The 21,327-nt window shown below is 36.1% G+C and overlaps 1 protein-coding gene across 1 annotated transcript in view; it reads right to left on the bottom strand.

Annotated features, from left to right (window-relative positions):
• STAG1 (STAG1 cohesin complex component) overlaps positions 1 to 21,327 on the bottom strand; it is a 426,258-nt gene that overhangs the window by 166,269 nt on the left and 238,662 nt on the right. The window lies entirely within an intron of this gene.

Genomic DNA, 21,327 nt, shown 5'->3' on the forward strand with positions numbered 1-21,327 from the left:
TTCACAAGGCAGAGAGTGAGAAATTCTGTGAACATAGTTATCTGAATACTCTCAATTTGTGGCTATTTGTCTTTTCTAGGCCAAACTGCTGTTAGGAAAACTGGTTATAAATGAGGTCTTGAGCTCTGTTGGTGTCCCAGGAAAGAGAACTAGTGTGATACTTAGAACAGCAAGAAATCCCAAGAGCAAGGAACAGAAAGCAGAGATAGGGAAGAGCTTGGCAGTCAGTCAAATACCCCCAAAGAAAGTTAATTTTGGCGCTACATGAGTATTATGTGGGTTACTAAGCTCTATAGGACATCAAAAAGGAACTGAAGGGGATGGTTGAATCTTCCCTGCTCTTTAGACTGGGGGTGTGGGGGAACAGACTGGAGAGGGTAGCAGGATGGAGAGGTGAGATGCTTCTCAAAGGTATCTCTGAAGGCTGCCTGCTGCTTCCATTTCACAAAAGCCCACCAGGGTAGAGCCTCTTTTCCTTTGTACCAACTGTGAGATTCAGCCATTTAGTGCTCACAACCAGATCTGGGCCCCAAGGAAAGTACAAAGAAAAGAATCTAAACAGCCCCAACAGCAAGAGGAGAGGAAGCCAGAAAAATCAGCATTTAGGAAAACCTAAATAAAAAATAAGTATACTTCAAAGATTCAAATGTAGCATAAAACAAACCAAAACTCTAGGGAACTGAAATACACACCTTTTTGAGGTATAATTCACATATAACATTAGTTCCAGGTATAAAATATAATGATTCAATATTTGTAAATATTAAAAAATAATCACCACAATAAGTGTAGTTGACATCTGTCACCATAAACAGTTACAAATTATTTTGCTTTTCTTGTGATGAGAACTATTAAGATCTACACTCTTAGCAACTTTTCAATATGCAATACAGTATTGATAACTATAGTCACCATGCTTTACATCCCCAGGACTTATTTATATTACAACTGGAAGTTTGTACCTTTTGTCCCACTTCACCCATTTTACCCATTCCCCCCAACCCCTGGCGACCACTCTGTTCTCTGTATCTATAAGCTCACTCAGTGTTCTTTTGTGTTGTTTTGTTGTTGTTGTTATTTTCATTTCACATATAAGTGAGATCACAAGGTAATTGTCCTTCTCTGACTTATTTCACTTAGTGTAAAGCCCTCAAGGTCCATCCATGTTGTCACAAATGGCAAGATTTCCTCTTTTTAACGACTGAATACTATTCCTCTGAGTGTGTGTGTGTGTGTGTGTGTGTGTGTGTGTGCGTGCGCGTACATACCACATTTTCTTCACCCATTCATCCACTGATGGACACTTAGGTTATTTCCATGTTTGGCTACTGTAAATAATGCTGCCATTAACATGAGGTTGCATATATCTAAAATAATTTATTTCGTAAAAAACTCAGTTGATGAACTGAAGGAAAGGATGGTTACTGATAGGAGATACATTAGTAGCCTAGAAAATAACGTGCAAGACATATCGGAGAAAAAAACACGTAACACGCTAGATGAGGCCTGTGGAAAAAACCTTTTAAAATGGACAAAGTAGGTTAATATGACCTTTTCAACCTTCTGTCCTTTCCTTTTTCACTGATTTGGAACTCATGTGGTGCTGATGTTCAACAGCCATTTTGCAACCATGAGGGGACAGTATGAAGATAAAGAATGGTACAGAGAGAGATGGAAAAAATGTAGGTCTTTGCTCTATTGAGGTGTAGTATCAATATCAATCATGTTCTGCCTACTCCCAGATTTATTTTGTGTGAGACAAACTCCTGTGAATTCAAGCCACTGTTGGTCAGATTTTCTGTTACTCACAAACAAATCCATTCCTGTTATAGTAGAGTTACAAGCAGTGGGAAAAGACATATTATTCAGTAAAAGACTTTGGTACAGTACAACTGGTTTTTCATTAGAAAAAAATCAGATATGTATTGCACCATACACTAAAATAAATTCCTAATGAAATCAAAACACTTAAAAATACTCAACCAAAAAAAGAAATAGCAGAAAACATGGAAGAATCTTGAACCGTGGTCATTTTTTAAGTCTTTTGCCATTTACAGACAGTTCTGGGTATACTCTGATGCTTTTGCAAAAATGTTCCTATAAAAGGGTTTCATCTTCAAGGAATTCATGGAAAAGACTCTGACAAGTACAAGTTTCTGGTAACTGATTATACTGCTGAACTGAATAAATAAGCATTTTCAGAATTCTAATGGAAAACTGGTGAATTCATAAAAGTGCTAACAAAAGATCAAGATGAAAAAAAAAATTAATTACATGGGACTGAGTGAACTGATGAGGATGATTATAACTTTTGTGACTTTCTGTTTGAATAAAAAAAAAATCCCACAAGGACTCAGAGGCAAAAAACATACAAATCAATTTTCACTGCAAAGTAAAGGAGCTGTTACAGTGGAGGATTACTGGACTGAATGTCAATATTATGACATAGTATGAGTGTGTTCCATGTTTGGTAATTGCAATCATTGTTGCTTTTGTTGTGGTCATTCATTTACAATGCTTGGTGTCAGTTTATTTATCTCTTGTAAAAATAAAATACACTGTGTGTGTGTGTGTGTGTGTGTGTGTGTGAAAAAAAAAAAAGAAAACGTGGAAGAGAGTACCTCCCATCAAGCCTCTTAGATAGCCTCATCCACCAGAGGGCAGACAGCAGAAGCAAGAAGAACTACAATCCTGCAGCCTGTGGAACAAAAACCACATTCACAGAAAGACAGACAAGATGAAAAGGCACAGGGCTATGTACCAGATAAAGGAACAAGATAAAACCCCATAAAAACAACTAAATGAAGTGGAGATAGGCAACCTTCCAGAAAAGGAGTTCAGAATAATGACAGTGAAGATGATCCAGGACCTCGGAAAAATAATGGAGGCAAAGATCGAAAAAATGCAAGAAATGTTTAACAAACACCTGGAAGAATTAAAGAACAAACAAACAGAGATGAACAATACAATAACTGAAATGAAAACTACACTAGAATGAATCAATAGCAGAATAACTGAGGCAGAAGAACAGATGAGTGACCTGGAAGACAGAATGGTGGAATTCACTGCTGCAGAACACAATAAAGAAAGAAGAATGAAAAGAAATGAAGACAGCCTAAGAGACCTCTGGGACAACATTAAACGCAACAACATTCACATTATAGGGGTCCCAGAAGGAGAAGAGAGAAAGCACCTGAGAAAATATTTGAAGAGATTATAGTCGAAAACTTCCCAAACATGGGAAAGGAAATAGCCACCCAAGTCCAGGAAGCGCAGAGAGTCCCATACAGAACAAACCCAAGGAGAAACACGCCAAGACACATAGTAATCAAGCTGGCAAAAATTAAATACAAAGAAAAATTATTGAAAGCAGCAAAGGAAAAACGACAAATAACATACAAGGGAACTCCCATAAGGTTAACAGCTGATTTCTCAGCAGAAACTCTACAAGCCAGAAGGGAGTGGCATGATATACTTAAAGTGATGACAGGGAAGAAAATACAACCAAGATTACTCTACCCGGCAAGGATCTCATTCAGATTCGATGGAGAAATCAAAAGCTTTACAGACAAGCAAAAGCTAGGAGAATTCAGCACCACCAAACCAGCTCCACAACAAATGCTAAAGGAACTTCTCTAAGTGGGAAACACAAGAGAAGAAAAGGACCTACAAAAACAAACCCAAAGCAATTAAGAAAATGGTCATAGGAACATACATATTGATAATTACCTTAAATGCGAATGGATTAAATGCTCCAACCAAAAGACACAGGCTTCCTGAATGGATACAAAAACAAGACCCATATATATGCTGTCTATAAGAGACCCACTTTAGACCTAGGGACACATACAGACTGAAAGTGAGGGGATGGAAAAAGATATTCCATGCAAATGGAAATCAAAAGAAAGCTGGAGTAGCTATACTCATATCAGATAAAATAGACTTTAAAATAAAGAATGTTACAAGAGACAAGGAAGGACACTACGTAATGATCCAGGGATCAATCCAAGAAGAAGATATAACAATTATAAATATATATGCACCCAACATAGGAGCACCTCAATACGTAAGGCAACTGCTAAGAGCTATAGAAGAGGAAATTGACAGTAACACAGTAATAGTGGGGGACTTTAACACCTCACTTACACCAATGGACAGATCATCCAAAATGAAAATAAATCAGGAAACAGAAGCTTTAAATGACACAATAGACCAGATAGATTTAATTGATATTTATAGGACATTCCATGCAAAAACAGCAGATTACACTTTCTTCTCAAGTGCACACAGAACATTCTCCAGGATAGATCACATCTTGGGTCACAATTCAAGCCTCAGTAAATTTAAGAAAACTGAAATAATATCAAGCAACTTTTCTGACCACAACACTATGAGATTAGAAATGAATTACAGGGGAAAAAACGTAAAAAGCACAAACACATGGAGGCTAAACAATATGTTACTAAATAACCAAGAGATCACTGAATAAATCAAAGAGGAAATCAAAAAATACCTAGAGACAAATGACAATGAAAACACAACGATCCAAAACCTACGGGATGCAGCAAAAGCAGTTCTAAGAGGGAAGTTTATAGCTATACAAGACTACCTCAAGAAACAAGAAAAATCTCAACTAAACAATCTAACCTTACACCTAAAGGAACTAGAGAAAGAAGAACAAACAAAACCCAAAGTTAGCAGAAGGAAAGAAATCATAAAGATCAGAGCGGAAATAAATGAAATAGAAACAAAGAAAACAATAGCAAAGATCAAAAAAACTAAAAGCTGGTTCTTTGAGAAGATAAACAAAATTGATAAACCATTAGCCAGACTCATCAAGAACAAGAGGGAGAGGACTCAAATCAGTAAAATTAGAAATGAAAAAGGAGAACTTACAACAGACACCGCAGAAATACAAAGCATCCTAAGAGACTACAAGCAACCCTATGCCAATAGAATGGACAACCTGGAAGAAATGGACAAATTCTTAGAAAGGTATAACCTTCCAAGACTGAACCAGGAAGAAACACAAAATATGAACAGACCAATCACAAGTAATGAAATTGAAACTGTGATTAAAAATCTTCCAACAAACAAAAGTCCAGGACCAGATGGCTTCACAGGTGAATTCTATCAAACATTTAGAGAAGAGCTAACACCCATCCTTCTCAAACTCTTCCAAAAAATTGCAGAGGAAGGAACACTCCCAAACTCATTCTATGAGGCCACCATCAATCACCCTGATACCAAAACCAGACAAAGATACTACAAAAAAAGAAAATTACAGACCAATATCAGTGATGAATATAGATGCAAAAAATCCCCAACAAAATACTAGCAAACAGAATCCAACAGCACATTAAAAGGATCATACACCATGATAAAGTGGGATTTATCCCAGGGATGCAAGGATTCTTCAATACACGCAAATCAATCTATGTGATACACCATATTAACAAATTGAATAAAAACCATATGATCATCTCAGTAAATGCAGAAAAAGCTTTTGACAAAATTCAACACCCATTTATGATAAAAATTCTCCAGAAAGTGGGCATAGAGGGAAGCTACCTCAACAAAATAAAGGCCATATACGACAAACCCACAGCAAACATCATTCTCAATGGTGAAAAACTGAAAGCATTTCCTCTAAGATCAGGAATGAGACAAGGACATCCCCTCTCACCACTATTATTCAACATAGTTTTGGAAGTCCTAGCCACAGCAATCAGAGAAGAAAAAGAAATAAAAGGAATACAAATTGGAAAAGAAGAAGTAAAACTGTAACTGTTTGCAGGTGACATGATACTATACATAGAGAATCCTAAAAATGCCACCAGAAAACTACTAGAGCTAATCAATGAATCTGGTAAACTTGCAGGATACAAAATTAATGCAGAGAAATCTCTTGCATTCTTATACACTAATGATGAAAAATCTGAAAGAGAAATTATGGAAACACTCCCATTTACCATTGCAACAAAAAGAATAAAATACCTAGGAATAAACTTACCAAGGGAGACAAAAGACCTGTATGCAGAAAACTATAAGACACTCATGAAAGAAACTATAAAGATGATAACAACAGATGGAGAGATATACCATGTTCTTGGATTGGAAGAATCAATATTGTGAAAATGACTACACTACCCAAAGCAATCTACAGAATCAATGCAATCACTATCAAATTACCAATGGCATTTTTTACAGAACTAGAACAAATCATCTTAAAATTTGTATGGAGACACAAAAGACCCCGAATAGCCAAAGCAGTCTTGAGGGAAAAAAGTGGAGCTGGAGGAATCAGACTCCCTGACTTCAGACTACACTACAAAGCTACAGTAATCAAGACAATATGGTACTGGCACAAAAACAGAAACATAGATCAATGGAACAACATAGAAAGCCCGGAGATAAACCCACGCACCTATGATCAACTAATCTATGACAAAGGAGGCAAAGATATACAATGGAGAAAAGACAGTCTCTTCAATAAGTGGTGCTGGGAAAACTGGACAGCCACATGTAAAAGCATGAAATTAGAACACTCCCTAACACCTTACACAAAAATAAACTCAAAATGGATTTGACACCTAAATGTAAGACCGGACACTATAAAACTCTTAGAGGAAAACATAGGAAGAACACTCTTTGACATAAATCACAGCAAGATCTCTTTTGATCCACCTCCTACAGTAATGGAAATAAAAACAAAAATATACAAATGGGACCTAATGAAACTTCAAAGCTTTTGCACAGCAAAGGAAACCATAAACAAGACTAAAAGAGAACCCTCAGAATTGGAGAAAATATTCGCAAACGAATCAACAGACAAAGGATTAATCTCCAAAATATATAAACAGCTCATGCAGCTCAATATTAAAGAAACAAACAACCCAATCCAAAAATGGGCAGAAGACCTAAATAGACATTTCTCCCAAGAAGACATACAGATGGCCAAGAAGCACATGAAAAGCTGCTCAACATCGCTAATTATTAGAGAAATGCAAATCAAAACTACAATGAGGTATCACCTCACACTGGTCAGAATGGGCATCATCAGAAAATCTACAAACCACAAATGCTGGAGAGGGTGTGGAGAAAAGGGAACCCTCTTGCACTGTTGGTGGGAATGTAAATTGATACAGCCACTATGGAGAACAGTATGGAGGTTCCTTAAAAACCTAAAAATAGAATTACCATATGATCCAGCAATCCCACTACGGGGCATATACCCAGAGAAAGCCATAATTCAAAAAGACACGTGCACTTTATGACTTTAAGAAAAGTCATAGCTTTTCTTAAGCCCATCTTGAACTGAAGTAACCTGAATTCCAAAGAATGATAAGCCTTGCAAGAAAAGATGAGACATACAAACTTTGTCATCTGTGGCAGAACCAAGGAAGAAAAAGGTAAGGAGAAATCAGGCAAAATGTTAACAAACTGTCAAAGACCAAGTGTCAGTGTGGAATAACAAGGAATTTGCACTCGCTCCAAAGCTCTTTTTTGAGGTGACCACAGGTTTCAACCAGGTAATTAAAGCCTGGTTGAGGCTTTAGACAGAAGGAAACACAAAACCTTTATTAATGCAGGCCTACAGGGGATGATCCTCAATGCTGGGGGAAAGGTAAAAATCTCAGCTCACTTCTCCAAACCTTTCTCTCCTAAAAGCCAGAAACCTTAATCTGATGGGGGAGGATCAGTACACTGAGTCACCACTACTGCACAGCAAAGACCTACTACAGCTAGGAGAAGGGTAGAAGAAAAAATCCTTTAACTATGGGAGAGAGGGAGACAAAACACTGTCCTGGACCCTGAATCCTATACCAATACCAAACAGAGGTCTGCTGGCATTGGGAGATGGATAGGAAATTCCCACCCAAGGCCAACCACAGACACAGGCCAAGTTTAACTGCCATAGGAAGGAGGGTCAGGAAAGCTGAGAAGGTCCTTAAGTAGCTCCAGGTACAGAAGACTTGCTTAAGTTTTAGGCAGGACTAGGACAAAAGAGAATCCCCATGCCCTCATCATAGCACCAGGCAACAAGCCACACGACTGAAGAGTGTAGAGCCGGAGTACTCTGTGGCATAGGCGTGCAGAGAGAGCTGAAAGCTGAGGGTGCAGCATAAACGCTGAGAAAAAATACCTCTAGTAGCCTAAGCACAAGGCAACAGCAGCCTACAACTAGAAAAATCTGAAGCCTGTGGTATACTAAAGATAATGATAGCAATAACAGAACACAAAGCTAGCTCATTTCCTAACCACACTGAAAATGTATACTGTTTTGTCCCTTTTAATTTTTATATCATGTGCAAATATTGTGATTAAAAGGAAAAACATTTTGGGAAAAGGAAAATCTCCCATATCTACTTCAAAAGGCAGTTTCTTGCCTTACTCTGATACTAGTTATAAATTTCTTCCTGTTATGTACACTTATACATGCCATGTAAAAAGAACAGTCTAGTTAATGATGGGCAGTAGGGTAATGAAAACTAGCATCCTTCACAAAGCAATAATTTCTTTTCTCAATATAGCTAAGAAAATGAAATAACAATAATAAAATGAAGACAATAATCAAGTAGCCTAAATGGCTTATTCACACTAATATTTAGGTTCTTTGAGGACAGTCTCATTATAATGCTTTGCATAAGAAATTTATTGATAAACTAATGAAAACATAAACCATATCAAATAAGTAACAGGTATAGAAAAGCAGAAAGAAACTTAGGGTAGGAAGAATATCAGGCAGAAACATACAAGAAGGATAACATAGAGCAAACAAAAAAGGTCCAGTAAGAAAGCAATTCCTCTAAGTATGTTCAGAAGAATAGAAGAGGAGAAATCTACAGCAAAACATAACATAATACAGCTAGTATTCATATGGTATGTGTTTTTCACATATATGATCTTGTACTATCCATACACTGTGGTGACTCTTAGTATGTATAAAGATGAGAAAAAAAAAAAAAAAAAGATGAGAAAAATAAGTTCTAAAGAACCTGTCCTACATCATAGAGCTACAGGGTTCTGGTTCTGGGATTGTAAAATCCATGTATTCTCTACTCTACAATGGAGCTTCACCTGGTTTACTCCAGTAACCTTGGAGGACAGAAAGGTTGTCTAGTGAATATTCTTCCATGGGAGGAACACTTTGTTTCTGCTCCCAAATGGAGAGACAAGAAACTAATGAAGAAGTCTATTTTGGAAGTTTTGGGAACACTGATGGGGGTGGGATAAAGGGTGTCAAGCTTCAGAGACAAGAGCCAACAACAAAAACTAGAAGACTGAGCGCCTCTGACTGGGAATAACAATCTTATAAGAGGTGCACTGCAAGGTAGAGCTCATGCAGTTAACAGAGGTAGAAGGCTAACTGCCTAATCCCTAAGCATTTGATATTTGGGAACCCAATGTGGTCACAAACTGTAGATATCTAAAGAGATAAAACACTCTCTAGGAATAAATCCAAGAGGCTTGATTTTTAACCCAGCTGATGGGCAACGTCACAAAAAAAAAGTTACCTATTTTTGGTGAAACATGGCTTTTGGTTCCCTAATTTCAATAGACTTACCCAAAGATATATACCACTATTGCTTAAAACAGTAATTTGCAAACACTTCTTTGAAGAAACTATACATCCACCCAAACATCTACCCGCCCATTTATCTATTCATACATTTATTAAGCAACAAATATGCTGTAGCACTACACCAGGTCCTTGGGCACATAAAGACGAGCAGAACAAGAGTCTTCTTCTAAGAATCTCTATTTTTTTTCCAGCTTTATTGAGATATAATTGATATATGACATTGTGTAAGCTTAAGGTATACAACATGTTGATTTAATACACATATATTGCAAACTGATTACCACCACTGCACTAGCTAACACTCCATCCCATCACATTGCTTTTTTTTTTTTTTTTGGTGAGAACATTTAAGGTCTACTCTCTTAGCAAGTTTCAAGTATGTAATACGTACTACTGCTGTACATTAGATCACCAGAACTTATTCATCTTATAAATGGAAATTTATACTCTTTGACCAACTTCTCCCCATTTCTCCCATCCCCTAAAGAAACTCGATTTTAACTGAGAAGATGAACACGTAAAAAAATAGTAAGTGAATTAAATACAATGATAGGAACTTGACAAGCGTACGTAGTACTTAGAAAGGAGTGTCAATTCTCTGCAAAAGCAACTGGGAAGGGGAAACAGGGTCAACAGCATTCTAGGCAGTAGCATTAGCGAAGGCCTATAAACAAAGGTACAACAATGGGAGCACAGAGCTACTTTAAGTTTGGAATCGAAAACAGATTTTGTAACCAAGAAGAAAGATGGGGCTGGATCAAAAAAGGCTTAGGAAGCCAAACTTTATTCTAGAGACAGTAGATGGTCACTGAAGGATTTTCATCAACAGCTATGAGTTTTAAAAAAATATTTCTGGTTCCAATATGGAAAATAGTCAGAGGAAAAGGTGAAAGAAATGGAGCAAAGGTGACTTACCACCGCAGTCAATCCAAAAATAGAAGGGTGAGGGAAGAGACAGTTTAAGATAGTAACAATAATGATAGACAAAATGGCAGGTACGTGATAAATATTCAAATGTTAAAGAAATAAAATCTACTGAAGTAAGTGACTGATGGACAAAAATGACTTCTGTTTCTGGTGTGGTCGTCTGGGTGTGTTTATTCACAACAGGAAGCAAAGAATTCTTTTCCCCTGACTCCTGTAGGAGGCATAACTCTTCTGTTTAAGAATGCCTAATTAGGACTTCCCTGGTGGCGCAGTGATTAAGAATCTGCCTGCCAATGCAGGGGACATTGCAGGGGTTCGAGCCTGGTCCGGGAAGATCCCACATGCCGCAGAGCAACTAAGCCCGTGCGCCACAACTACTGAGCCTGTGCTCTAGAGCCCGAGAGCCACAACTACTGAGCCCATGCACTGCAACTACTGAAGCCCACGTGCCTAGAGCCCGTGCTCCACAACAAGAGAAGCCACCACAATGAGAAGTCCGCACACTGCAATGAAGAGTAGCCCCCACTCGCCACAACGAGAAAGCCTGCACAGCAACAAAGACCCAACGCAGCCAAAATTAAATAAATTAATTAAATAAAAAAAAAAGAATGCCTAATTAGTATGTCCCATTAGAAGAGACTGACATCCTTTAATTCATAAATGATTGATACAGAATATCCTATTTCCAGACATCAGGCCACAGTGGTATCTACATTCAAAATAAATACAAAATTTCAGAAACACATCATCAACAGATACCAAAACCTTTAAGTGGCAAGTTGACATAAGCAGAATGTTAATAAAATGCCAAATTACTTGAGACTTGAAAAGGGAAAGGTACTTTTACAAAAATTCAATAGCTATCACCTTAAACAATGATCAATCTTAGCATCACTAATAAGTGGACGACCTGACATTATGAGCTAGCTACTGTGACAAAATATAAAGTACACAGCATCACCTACGAAATTATCTTGCCAAAAAATGTAAATGTAACCTAATGAAGTCATTAGACCTAACTTTCAGGTACAAAATACAGGAGATATAGGGATAAGTTAAATGATAGTATGAGGGGAAAAAAAAATTAGATAAATAAAAATGTGAGGTATTTTTTAAGACAACTAGGTTGTCATCAAAAGTTACTGTGATACAAATAAACAACAAAAAAATGTGGGGGAACTGTTTCATATTTCAAAAAAGTCCTGAAAACACAACAATCAAATGCGATATGTAGGGACTTCCCTGGTGGCGCAGTGGTTAAGGATACTCCTGCCAATGCAGGGGAAATGGGTTCGATCCCTGGGCTGGGAAGATCCCACATGCCGCAGAGCAACTAAGCCTGTGCGCCACAACTACTGAGCCTGCGCTCTAGAGCCTGTGAGCCACAACTACTGAGCCCGCGTGCCACAACTACTGAAGCCCGCATGCCTAGAGCCTGTGCTCTGCAACAAGAGAAGCCACCGCAATGAGAAGCCTGTGCACCGCAACAAAGAGTAGTCCCCGCTCACTGCAACTAGAGAAAGCACAGGTGCAGCAACGAAAGCCCAAAGCAGCCAAAAAATTAATTAATTAATTTAAAAAAAAGCAGTATGTAAATCCGTGTGCTTTACTTCTCTGTTGTCTCTCTAATATCCTAGGTATGCTTCTACCAAGGGACCATTTGCCTTTGTTGTTTTCTCTTCCCCCGGATGTATGCATGGATGCTCCATCACCTCCTTCAAGTCTTTATTTAAGGTCACATTCTTACAGGGTTTTCCTGACCATCCTATTTAAAATAATCCTTCTCTTCCCAATATCTTCATTCTTCTCTGTTTTATTATTCTGCATAGCATTTATCATTTGTCATACTACAATAGTTTGCCTATGTAAGTTATTCATTAGCTTTTCCCCCGAACTAAAATGTAAATTCCAGGAGGGCTGGGATTTTCGTTTGGTTTATTCAGTGCTATATCCTCCATGCTTGGAATGGTTAACAGACAGTCAAGTATTTCTTGGTCAAATGAATGAATCACCACGAAAACAATACTGTCAAAATGGGCCTAAAATAAGGGTAAAAGCATATCTAAATGATCCCTACAGATATTTTTTTTCCTTAATCATAAATCTTGACAATCTGTATTTCTTTAGGCACAGACAGAAATGAGGAAAATAGGTAAAGTCAAACCAGCAATGGGACTACCAGTATCACTCCTTTTAAATATGTCCTACTCCTAATTGACATCAATTATTTACATGAAGTGCTACCAAATGTCTGGCCTCTACTCTCAACCATGCATCTTCACAAACATTTCATGAAGAGTGGTAAATTAATGGGTTTATAAGAAAAAAATGTTTACAAAATTCAAGACATTGATTACCTCTGAGGTGAAGCATTTTAGTAGTATTAGTAATATTTCAGTTCTTAAGCAGGGCAGTGGGAGATTTACATGTATTACATGTTACATACATTCTTTTATGTGTAGCAAATGACATATAATTTTTTTAAGTGGGTGCATTAAAGTATTTGAAATTATCCACATTAACATCTTCGAGTTCCTGAAATCACTAGAAGATATCCCAAATTCTGGAGTACAATTATCTGAATTATCACAACGTTACAGTCCTTGTTTAACATCTGTTAATTTACATATCACAGTGATTAGTAGAGTTTTTCATTTTAATTTTTCCTCAGAAAGTCAGAATGCATAATAACTGTGTGTCAGGGGAACAAAGAAAAGGATATACTTCTTATCTTTGGAAAGATCCAGTAGAAAACATTTTTATGAAACAAAACTGAGTGGCTTACATAAATTTTATCATTAAATATATCGTTCGAACTTCTAAAATACGTTCTATTGTACATTTAAAATCAACCAAAAAATAACTATAAAGATTAATTATTTAGATAGATTATTTTGGCTGACTGCCATGATGCACTTAAAGAAAAATTGCTCTTTACTATCAGACCTCTGTGAATTAAGCCCAAACTAATTCCCAATTCTGGCAAAACCTCAGACTTTTTTAAAGTATCAGGAAATTCACTTGGCCCACAGAGACATATGTACACCAATTAAGAAACAATATAAAAATACATTTGGAAAGAACAATTTTACAAATCAATTCAACAAAAATGTCACTAAAATCTTATCTCTGTATCTCTAGCATTTATCTAGGACACTGTCTCATGTGCTTAGGAGGAAAACAATGTTTTTGGACATGGCTCATTTATTAGTATTAAATCCAATCTCCTTAGTCTAGTCTACAAGGCTATTATTCACTCTCTCCAGCTTTGTATCTCGCTGTTCCTTCTATACATCCAAAACTCCATCTTCTCTATAAGCTCCTTCCTGGTTTTACTGCTGAACTTCGATTTATCTTTGAAAATCTAATTTCACACCTAAATAATCTGTGAAGCACTCATACCTCAGATAACGAACTCATCCTTTGGGTTCTCAAAGGGTCTTATATTTCTTAACTACTGAACTTGTCAAGGTATTACTGCTATTAGTTTACAAAGTTCTTTCCTCATTTAGAACATGAACTCACTGTCTAGAGCTATAACTTTGTTGATCTCTAAATATATAGTTCCTACCTAAAAGCTGGACATACATTAAGTATTCAATAAATGTATACTGAACAAATAATAATAAAAATGAATCCCATATAAATAAGTTTGAAAGATTAAACAGTTCATTTATTTAACACTCGTTAAAATAGAAAGTGCAATAAATGTGCACCATTTATGTCACAGTAAAATAATGTTTTTGTAGGTATGTTTTAAAACTGAAGGATACAATGCTTGAAATTACCATGAGGTAATAATAACCTCAATATACAGTTGATCATGACTAATCCAGATGGGGAGTTAATCTACTCCCCACTGATACAAATGTTATTGTTGAGTTATACTTGGGTTTATGACTATCTCATTTAAGCATTTCTCATAATAAGAGTAATGCCTCAGAAAAAAATCTAAAAAGATTTAATATTAATCAACAGAATATAACTGGTCCTTTAAAAAATACTAGTTTAATTCCATAACTCATTCAGTCAGTCCTAAGACACTGGTAATAAAAACCACCAGAAATTTATTATATGACTGAAGGTGTGAGTGGAAAGAGCACAACTGTTACTTGAGTACCCTTCCCCAGCTATTTCAGATTATACACTTAGAGTTATACACCAGGCAGAATACAGTAGTGGCTATCAGTATGAACTTAGGAGCTAGATGATCTGCGTACAATTCCTGGCTTTGCCATTTACTAGTTGTGTGACCTCAGGCAAGTTTCTTAACCCTTTTTGCCTCAATTTTCTCATCTGTGAAAAGGCGGTAACAATAATATAGAAGACATACCTCATAAAAATGTTGAGAATTACATATATGTAAAGTACTTATAATGGTGCCTGGCACGTAGTAAATATGATATCTGTATTTGCTACTATTACTGTTCAACATATTTCCTCCTGGCTCCAATACATTACACTGCAAGCTTCACAGCTGTGATACTGTTTCCTGTCTTACTCCTTTTCACATTACAAATTGGTTACAATTTCTTGAGTTTTCATTAGTTTTCTACATGATCACTCTTTTGTCTTGGCATTTTTCATATCCAACTTTGCTTCCTTTCTTTAATATTCTGTTTACCTTCCTCAACTTGGAGTAGTCTCCAAAGTGATACAGACAACACAAACTGAGAAGTGCACTGCAAAAAATATTAGAACTTCTATTTTTATCTAAAAATCAGAAACAAAATATTTAAATACAGAGAATAAGATTGGTATGCCCTCGCTAGGTTCATATTTCAGATTGTTCTGTCACAGATGGTATTTGATGTATCCCAGGAGAATAAGAATAGATCAGTGCTCTAAAGGACTGACATTAGAAATGGAACTCTACACTGGTTTGTTCATTTTGTAAGTTACTTATGACCACTGCGATAGATTTATGATTTATACTATTTATTTTAACTCTTCACAAAATAGAAATGCACAGATTTCTAGAGAAAACAGACACAAAAACGAATATCTGAATATGTAATCACAAGTGAATAACAGAAATGAGGAGGCACTGACACTTCTTGCACAAGCTGTTCTTAGACCACTGATGACGAGCTAATGACATTCGTCATTAGAAACTGACTTACTCATACATGCAATTAATTCTATAAATATATATATATGCTTCAACAAACACTAAACGTAATAAACAAGGACTACACACTCAGTCTACTGATAAAAGGATGAAAAGAAAATAAAACTTTATTTTTACTTATTAGGTATTTAGGAAATAAATTTAGTTCAGAACTAAAAAGTCTGCAACAATCGCCAGGCAGCAACTTCTTAAGCACTTTCCTTACAAGATAAGAACTCAAGCCTTTTGAGAAAAAGTATGGGGAAGAGGGAGACACGGACAGAATAATTTAGCCTTTTCGTAAGTTTTCACTATTAGGAATTTAGGCTAAAAATGCTTTACTGATGGAATGTACAATCAAAAATATTTAGAGACTTTAATTTGGGACTAGAAGTAAATTCAGCTTTCCTCTACCACATTTTGGCATCTCTTTACATTTTCTCAGTTTGTACTATTTAACCATTTTTACATTTCATAATATTTTTAATCCTTTGATTAATAACGGCTCAAATGGATAAGCAAATGAAAAGTTCTATACTTAAGGTTAAATAAACAAATTCACAGAAGCACGTATGATTAGAAATGAGAAGAGAAAAAAAGCTACAAGATAAGTCATATCATTATAAAAGAGCACAATAAACAAAATTTCTATTTATAATTGTGGGCAGAGCAAAACAAAATAACACAGAGAAGAATGAAAGGCACTAAGTGAATACAGCTGACTCGTGAACAATACAGGTTTGAACTGTGCAAATCCATGCAAACTTTTTCAATAAATATATTGGGAAATTTTTTGTAGATTTGCGAAGATTTGAAAAACCTCGCAAACCACATAGCCTGCGTAATAAAAAAAAATTAAGAAAAATAGGAATATCGTGAATACCATTTATTTTATCACAACCATAAAATATACATAAGTTATAAAAAGTTAAAATGTATCAAAACTTACCCACACAAACACTTACAGACTGTCACATGGCGCCATTTGCAGTTGGGAGAAATGTAAACAAACGTAAAAATGCAATATTAAAACATAACTGTGTAAAATTAACTACAGTACATACTGTATTGCTGTCATAATTTTGTAGTCACTTCCCATTCCTATTTTTAGTGAGCACCGGCTTACAATGCTATGTGACACTAATCATCTCCATGTAAGCAGTTTATTTCTTCAGTAAATTGCATAATTGCAGTAAAAAGTGATCTCTTGAGGATCTTGCATATTTAACATCATATTTAGTGCAATACTGTAAACCTTAAATAATACCATGGGACCCACATGAAGTGCTACTAGTGATGATGAAAGTGCTCCCCCAAAGCACAGAAAAGTCATAACGTTCCAAGAAAAAGTCGAGTTGCTTGATATGTGCCATAGATTGAGGTCTGCAGCTGTGGCTGCCCACCATTTCAAAATAAATGAATCCAGCATAACGACCATTTTAAAAAGAAAAGAAAATTCGTGAAGTCATCACTGTAGCTACACCAGCAGGCATGAAAACCTTGCACTTTTCTGATATATCTTTTTATTTCATATTAAATCCAGTTCTTACGTTGGTGCTGGACTGCTTGAAGAAAGGCATACCTATAGACTCTAATATGAGTGGAGGAAATGCAGTCATTATATGAAAACTTAAAGCAAAAGCAAGGTAAAGGGTCTAAAGCTGGAGAATTTAATGCCTGCAAAGGATGGTTTGATAATTTTAGAAAAAGAGTTTGCTTTAAAAAATGTCAAGATAACGGGCAAACAAAATTCTGCTGACCAAGAGGCAGCAGACAACTTCCAAGTCGCCATTAAGAAAATCATTGAGTAGAAAGGATATCTGCCTAAAAAGGTTTTTATTTTTTATATTTTTTATTGAAAATACTTGATTTCCAATGTTGTGTTAGTTTCAGGTGTACAGCAAAATGATTCCAGTATATATATTTATATATATGTAAATATACCTGCATTTATTATTTATATATATATATTTGTTTCTTATTTTACATTCTCTTCCATTACAGGTTATTACAAGATATTGAGTATGGTTCCCTTTGCTATACACAAGGTCCTTCTTGGTTATCTATTTTATAAATAGTAGTGTGTATATTTTAATACCAAACCCCTAATTTATCCATCCCCCCTTTCCCTTTGGTAACCATAAGTTTGTTTTCTATGTCTGTGAGTCTATTTCTGTTTTGTACATAAGTTCATTTGTATCATTTTTTTTTAGGTTTCACATATAAGTGATATCATATGATATTTGTCTTTGGCTTACTTCACTTAGTATGATAATCTCTAGGTCCATTCTTTTTTATGGCTGAGTAATATTCCATCACACACACACACACACACACACACACACACACACACACCCCACTCTTCTTGATCCATTCATTTGTCAGTGTACACTTACATAGCTTCCATGTCTTGGCTATTATAAATAGTGCTGCTGTGAACATTGGGGTGCATGTATCTTTTCAAATTATGTTTTCCTCTGGATATAATCCCAGGAGTGGGATTGCAGGATCATACGGTTTGCTCTATTTTTAGTTTTTTAAGGAACCTCCATACTGTTCTCCATAGTGGCTGTACCAATTTACATTACCACCAACAGTGTAGGAGGATTCCCTTTTCTCCATACCTTCTCCAGCATTTATTATTTATAGACTTTTTGATATTGGCCATTCTGACTGGTATGAGCTGATACCTTATTATAGTTCTGATTTGCATTTCTCTAATAATTAGCAATGTTGAGCATCTTGTCATGTGCCATGTGTATGTCTTCTTTGCAGACATGGCTTTTTACATCTTCTGCCCATTTTTTGATTTGGTTGTTTTGTTTTTTTGAACTTGAGCTGTATGAAATCTTTGTATATTTTGAGGATTAATCCCTTGTCAGTTGCATCATTTGCAATTTTCTACCATTCTGTAGGTTGTCTTTTTGTTTTGTTTATGGTTTCCCTTGCTGTGTAAAAGCTTTTAAGTTTAATTAGGTCCCAGTTTTTAATTTTTGTTTTTATTTCCATGACTCTAGGAGATGGATCCAAAAAGATATTGCTATGATTTATGTCAAAGAGTGTTCCGCCTATGTTTTCATCTAGGAGCTTTATAGTATCCAGTCTTACATTTTGGTCTTTTATTTTTTTTAATTTATCTATTTTATTTTTGGCTGCATTGGGTCTTCATTGCTGCACGTGGGCTTTCTCTAGTTGTGGTGAGAGGGGGCTACTCTTCGCTGTGGTGCACAGGCTTCTCATTGTGGTGGCTTCTCTTGTTGCGGAGCACGGGCTGTAGGCGTGTGGGCTTCAGTAGTTGTGGCTCTCGGGCTCTAAAGTGCAGGCTCAGTAGTTGTGGCACACAGGCTTAGTTGCTCCACGGCATGTGGGATCTTCCCAGACCAGAGCTCCAACCTGTGTCCCCTGCATTGGCAGGAGGATTCTTAACCACCAGGGAAGTCCTACATTTTGGTCTTTAATCCACTTTGAGTTTATTTTTGTGTATGGTGTTAAAGAATGATCTAATTTTATTTATTTACATATAACTGTCCAGTTTTCCCAGCACCACTTACTGAAGAGACTGTCCTTTCTCCACTGTATATTCTTGCATCCTTTCTCATAGATTAATTGACCATAGGTGCGTGGTTTTATTTTTGGTCTTTCTATCGTGTTCCATTGACCTGTATGTCTCTTTTTCTGCGAGTACCATACTGTTTTGGTAACTGTAGCTTTGTAGTATAATACGAAGACAGGGAACCTGATTTCTCCAGCTCTGGTGTTCTTTCTCAAGATTGCTTTGGCTATTTGGGGTCTTCTGTGTTTCCATACAAATTAAAAAATTTTTTATTCTAGTTCTGTGAAAAATGCCATTGGTAACTTAATAGGAATTGCACTGAATCTGCAGATGGCCTTGGGCAAATAGTCATTTTGACAATGTTGATTCCTCCAATCCAAAAACATGATATAGCTTTCCATCTGTTTGTGTCATCTTTGATTTCTTCCATCAGCGTTTTATAGTTTTTGGAGTACAGGTCATTTGCCTCCTTTTCTAGGTTTATTCCTAGGCTTTTTGTTTTTTTGTTTCTTGGGGTTTTTTTGATGCAATGGTAAATGGCATTGTGCTTTAATTTCTCTTTCTAAATTTTCATTGTTAATGTACAGAAATACAACAGATTTCTGTGTATTAATTTTGTATACTGCAACTTTACCAAGTTCATTGATGAGCTCTAATAGATTTCTGGTTATGTCTTTAGGATTTTCTATGTATAGTATCATGTGATCTGCAAGCAGTTACAGTTTTACATCTTCTTTTCCAAGTTGGATTACTTTTATTTCTTTTTCTTCTCTGATTACCTTGGCTACGACTTCAAAACTATGCTGAATAAAAGTGGCGAGAGTGGACATCCTTCTCCTGTTCCTGATCTTAGAGGAAATGCTTTCAGCTTTTCACCGAGTATGACAGTAGCTATGCGTTTGTCATATATGGAGTTTATTATGTTGAGGTATGTTCCCTCTCTGCTCACTTTTTGGAGAGTTTTTATCATAAATGGATGTTGAATTTTATCAAAAGCTTTTTCTGCATCTATTGAGATGATCATATAGTTTTTATTGTTCAATTTGTTAATGTGGTGTACCACACTGATTGACTTGCAGATACAGGAACATCCTTGCATCTCTGGGATAAATCCCACTTGATCATGGTGTATGATCTTTTTAACGTATTGTTGGATTCAGTTTGCTTGTATTTTCTTGAGGAATTTTGTGTCTGTGTTCATCAGTGATATAGGCCTGCAGATTTTTTTGTCGCATCTTTGTCTGGCATCAAGCTGATGGTGGCCTCATAGGATGAGCTTGTAAGTATTCCTTCCTCTGCAATTTTTGGAAATAGTTTCAAAAGGATAGGTGTTAACTCTCCTTTAAGTGTCTGATAGAATTTGCCTGTGAAGTTATCTGGTCCTAGACTTTTGTTTATTGGGAATTTTTAAATCACAGATTCAATTTCAGTACTTGTAATTGGTCTGTTCCTATTTTCTGTTTCTTCCTGGTTCAGGCTTGGGAGATTGTACCTTTCTAAGAATTTGTCCATTTCTTCTAGGTTGCCCAGTTCTTTGGCATATACTTGCTTGTAGTAGTCTCTTATGGTCCTTTATTTCTATGGTGTCAGTTGTAACTTCTCCTTTTTAATTTCTAATTTTATTGATCTGGGCCCTCTCCCTTTTTTTCTTGATGAGTTTGGCTAAAGTTTTATCAATTTTTAAAAATATTTTCAAGGAATCAGCTTTTAGTTTTGTTGATCCTTTCTATTGTTTTTATAGTCTCCATTTCATTTATTTCTGCTCTGACCTTTATACTTACTTTCCTTCTACTAACTTTGGGTTTGTTTGTTCTTCTTCCTCTGGTTGCTTTAGGTGTAAAGTCAGGTTGTTTATTTGAGATTGTTCTCGTTTCCTGAGGTAAGTTTGTATAGCTATAAACTTCCCTCTTAGAACTGCTTTTGCTGTGTCCCGTAAGTTTTGCATTGTCCTGTTTTTGTTTTCATTTGTCTTTAGGTATATTTTCTGATTTCCTCTTTGATTTCTTCAGTGATCCATTGGTTGCTTACTACAATATGTTTAACCTCCACACGTTTGTGTTTTTTGCAGTTCTTTTTCTTGCAGTTGGTTTCTAGCCTCATCGTGTTATGGACAGAAAAGATGCTTGATAAAACTACAATTTTCTTAAATTT

Source organism: Eschrichtius robustus, chromosome 6, assembly GCF_028021215.1.
Source record: "Eschrichtius robustus isolate mEscRob2 chromosome 6, mEscRob2.pri, whole genome shotgun sequence".
NCBI classification, from domain to species: Eukaryota; Metazoa; Chordata; class Mammalia; order Artiodactyla; family Eschrichtiidae; genus Eschrichtius; species Eschrichtius robustus.